Here is a 5,194-nt window from a genome sequence, read left to right as displayed (position 1 = left end):
AATTTTAAAGGGAATTTCTTGAATGGACCAGACTTAAATTTTCCAAGTAGTGTACTCTTTGAGACAGTCTTGGATACAGTAGATTTGCTCTAACCACTAAAGGGTACAACAATTTGCTCATTTTAGATATCTAAACCGTGAATTGTTCATATCAAACTTCTTTTCCACTAGAAAGAGGCTTTTTCAATAATCATAAGCCAATAATTTTTTGAAGTTTCATTTGGCTTCTTATATGTAGATCTCAGAAAATCTTTGTATAAGTTTGAACCAAATTTACTGTATCGGATGTGGAGGGCACAATCCTGAAAGGATCTTCTAATTAAAAGAAAGTAAAGGATCTTTTATCTAGAAGAAATATGCGCTTTAAGATAAATCTTAATATGTAATCATCCATTGTTTTGTAATTTATATTTCAGTGCCCGCCACTCGGATTTTTTTTTTTAATTTAAATTTTTTAAATTTAAATTCCTTTTTAAGTCTTAACATTAAACATTAACAATCAATAAGGTCAAACTGAGCAGATAAGGTGCCTTTGAAAAAATAAAAATGAAGACAGCTATTACCATGAAAGAAATTTCAGGGAAAGAAACATCCAGAAAGGTGTGACCTGCTCTGGAAACATCCCTATTTAGCTTTCTGTATGCATCATGCATGGGAGAAATGGGAACTCAGAGCTCTTCCTCTTCTAATTTGCAGGTGATTATAAGGCTACGGGGAGCTGTCAATTGTTGGAACATCCCTAGTATAATTACATTAACCTCATCTGGTGAAATCTGAGTGTAAATTACTTCTTCACTTAATAAGAAGATTTAATTGAAGTTGTTCTCAGTCGCTGCGTGACAAATTTCTTAGGGAAGGTTTGATATGATATATATTTTTAATGGTGCTTGTGTTTTAAAAAAAAAATCTATTGAAAAGGAATTTTACATCTCAGTGATTTTTAAGAATGGACTTCAAAGAAAGCAGGAAAAATAAGTATTCTTGTCCTCACTGCCGGCTCTAAATGGCTGGGATCTTTAGCCATGGCAAATGAGAACAGGCGCACAGATTTATGAATTAAGGTATCAGCCAACCAATTAGCTGTAGAAATAACATCCTTACCCTCAGGATGGAGTCATCTCTTCCCAGTTATAGCAGCTCAAATGTCAAATATGTAGTAAATGTTGTGAATGAGAAAGAATCAACACCTCTTTGCCTTATTTTAAACAAAAACAGTTAGTATTTTGTTTAGAGTAATTATGTTATTTGATCACCCAGTGCAATTTCCTGCCTCCTCCAACATTGACAGAGGTGGCGACAGGGGAGGGGGCCAAAGTACGTTTCAAAATGGTTAGAGAACACTGTAATGATTGGCTACTAATTTTGTTTCCCTGTCATTGAATTTTTATGTGCCTTTATATAATACTTTATTGCTGAATACATTTAGTGGTATTTATTTCCTTTAATAAACCCCGAGGTGATGAAAGACAAGAGAGACAACTATAAAAGAAGTTTCTCCAGCTCAACACTTTTAGCCTGACAGAAAATATATCACCTTTTTGATTTACTTATTTTTAAGCTGAACAACCCTGCTCATAACTTCTGTGCAGATTATTTTTCTCAAAAAACTTTCTTTTTTCTAGAAAATACTTAGATTTTCTTTATATAACATTTTCTGTCCTTGTTTTGTGAAATACTGCAAAAAAGGAAAACTTGTAAGAAGTAGTAATATCTCTTATTAAACTGACTGATAACAGGTATGTTGCTGGTCACAAAAACCTCTCGGCATCTCAGAGAATGCTTATATATCCAATTTTTAATGCCCCCCCCCATCTGTATCAGTTGGTCTAATAAAACGTATGACCGTACCCTGCAAACTTTGTCTCCCTTATACCTTTAGAATATCAAAGCTAAAGCATTACCATTATTTAAAAAAATACAATAATTTAAAAGTGCTTTAACAAATCCAAAATGCTTCCTTACTGTAAAAAGAAACAGGCTGAATGGGAAAAAAATTGTTCTGATGAAAAGATTGGTGACATTATCATGAAAACCTTACTGAAAAAAATAAAAGCCTGTTTAATTTCAAACCCTCTAAAGTAAAAACAGCTTTTTTGAAAAAACAACACAAAGATAATAAGCTATAACTGGAATCTGATGCTAGACACTTTTCAGCTGGAAATAAGATGCAAATGTTTAGCAGTAAGAGTAATTAACCATTGGAGTAAGTGACATTAAGATGAAGACAGGATGTTTCCTTTCCTAAGAGGTATCTTTTAGTTTAGCCATATTTATGGAACTGGAAGCAGGAATTAATTCAGGGAAGTGCATCCATTAGATGCCATGGATGAGTCAGCAACATCTCAGAGACGGCGGCATCAATCTTCCCATGAAACTATCATGTAGCACTTTGTCTATTACAAGCAGATCATTGACCACAGGCATTAATATCTACCTTGCTCTGTATTGTAAAATGTCCTGAAACTAAGCTGACAATGACCTAATATTCAGCCCAGGTCTGAATCACGACAGCTTCGCCCCGTCATTTTTCCTAGCTAGGAACACTTACAAAAAACAGGTTCCTGTCAGGTTTGTTAGCTTCAGATGATGGCTATATTAACAAATCTCTCTTATTTAAGGGTAGTTGGCTGCTTCTCCTCCCCGAATGAGGCACGAGCAATACCGTAGCAAAAAACAAACAAGCAAAAACAAACAAAAAAGGGCAAACGGAGAAAAAACAATCCTCCCCACTCGATGTTATGTTGTTACAAGCATAGGCCAAAAGTTTGTGCCTGTACTGTTTAATATGAAATTTTGGGGGACCATTAATGTTGGTTTTATTTACCCTTTGTGTACCATAGCAGAGGCAGATTGACATCTTGAGTGCAGCAACAAGAAAGGGAGTTTTCCAGGCAGTCGGTTGTGGGATGTGCCGTTATTCCCCTCCTGAGCTCTGCCTATAGAGTCAGCCTGTCAGGTCTTTGTGGCCAACCTGAAATACTGTGAATCTTTATTGACCCACAGTGGCAGCTAACAGGGTTTGAAAAGCAACAAATACATACGGCATCGCAGACGTAACTGATAGAAGTTGAACTCAGCGAGCTGCCACCTTCGATAACAGGCACCCATCTCTATTATTCATCCTTGCTGTCACTCCTGGAGATTTCCTATGACACACTGCATCGTCACGTTTACTGTAAGGAAATCACAAACTTCTTCAAACTAGGGACACTCAGCAAATGACATAATAAACTAGTTTGCTAGTCTCAATCTACCCAGATTCCTTTAAAATAATACCTTAGTTCAGAGTAAGACCTTCCTATCTCAATCACAGAAACCCGGATCTGTGGACGAGCTTGAAGAAATCATTATTTTGTAAATCAGGACTAAGATGTTTTGTTAAAATGCAGTTTGTCTAAGTTACTAGTTAACAAAATCTTGCAAAGCAAACCATGTCATTAATGGCTTTACATTTTTTTTTCCCAACATAAACTTCTACATATCTCTGCAGAAACACAAGATGAAATGAATGCCAGTCAAAACAAACAATATAAACCAGATTGTGTCCCCTTTTCCACACACCTTTGTTCTAAGATTAGGTCTAAGATTAGAGGTTAACGTGCTGACAAAAACATAATGCAGGCTGGTATTATCAAGCCTGAATGTGAGAGTTCAGCTGAGTCAGGAGCTGCCCATTCACTTACCGTGAGTGGAAATCATCCTGCAGTACATGCCACTGCTTTTACTGGCCATTGGCATGGAAGTCTGCAAAGCAAAGCAAGGCTCCATTTTCTGGAGCCAAATGAGAACTGCTGAAACCATCAGTCTAATAAAAATATATTATTTAAAAAAAAAATTTTATTTTTTTAACAATAGAAAAGGCATTCAGATACAAAAAGTCTGAGGCAGTACCTTCAAATTCCTTCTCTTCGCTGCAGAGGAATTATTTTGATAAAGGAAGCGTACACTCAATATATGCAGATACTTCAGCAACGTTGTTAATTTGGGAATAAAATGACTTTCAGACTTCAGTAGCAATACTGATGCTTCCTCTTCTTTCTTGTAATCAGACAACTGAGTTCCGATTGCAGCAATATGTGCAACTAAATAAGATTATGTGTGTCATTTCTGATATTATTGATGAGTGTCTGGGTTCTCTTTAGCATGATACTTATAACTTTTATTCACATTATTTCATTACCTGTAATGGAGAATAATCAGAAACAGGAACAAATAGTAGATTTTTTCCCCCCCCCCCAAAGACTTTATCGTGACAGTTGCTTTATTTTAACATCATCTTTTGACATGAGATCATTGTGCTGAACATTACTGAGAAGTGCCTTGTGAAGGAGCAATTACCCAGACTAAATGGATTTCTAAGCAGATTCAAAGAGAAAGATAACAACAAGCAGCGAAACGTACATTAGCGAAATAAAGCTAAATCAAATAAGGATTAGAAGAAGCTGAATGATCCTCGAATAATGCAGTATTCTAACTGCTTAATTAAAAAATGGTTCTCATGCCCAAGAGATTGCGTTGCATTACAGCTCAGCCATAGGAAGCGCAAGGTTGGCTAATGGGGCCCCTCTACGCCCGATTCCTCTAGGTGCTACTGCAACACAAAGAATCGAAGGAGAGTGCTGTCGTAACAGCAAGAGAAATTGAGTTATGCCCCATGTGCTATCACTCCGAGGATGCATCTGGAGAGAAGCAGGGACCCAGGTCTCGCAGCAGCCCTCCGAGGGACGCGTCTGGGCACAGCCCGGGCTTCGCGCTGCCCCGATGGCGGCAAGGGCGGGCGATTGCAGCAGCAGCGCGGAGCACCGGGGACCAAACCTCGGTGCGCTCCGGCAAGGAAGGTCTGTGCTGGGATGTAAGACCTACTGAGTTGGATGCACAGGTTTTGCTCCCGATGAAATGAAGTGCCCGACATTATCAACTTCAATGTATTGCACGAGTTTCAAAGCCTTGAAATTTGACTGCATGAATTGTAGTATTTAACAAGTAGTTGTTAATGTCATACAGCTGAAGAAAGGGCTGGAAAGTTCCTTTCAGGTGGTCTAGGACCAGCTTTTTCACTGCACAAGCCATTTCACTCATTTCCCTAGAAATTTGTCTTATTACTGATGGAGAAAACCTTACTTTTGACACTGTCCCATTTATCAGTATATGTATTAACATTTCTTTAAAGAGGTAAAGGAAAAGAAGTGCTTGG

The sequence above is a fragment of the Harpia harpyja genome, chromosome 16 (assembly GCF_026419915.1).
Source record: "Harpia harpyja isolate bHarHar1 chromosome 16, bHarHar1 primary haplotype, whole genome shotgun sequence".
Lineage (NCBI taxonomy): Eukaryota > Metazoa > Chordata > Aves > Accipitriformes > Accipitridae > Harpia > Harpia harpyja.
Note: the sequence above shows the minus strand (reverse complement) of the source record.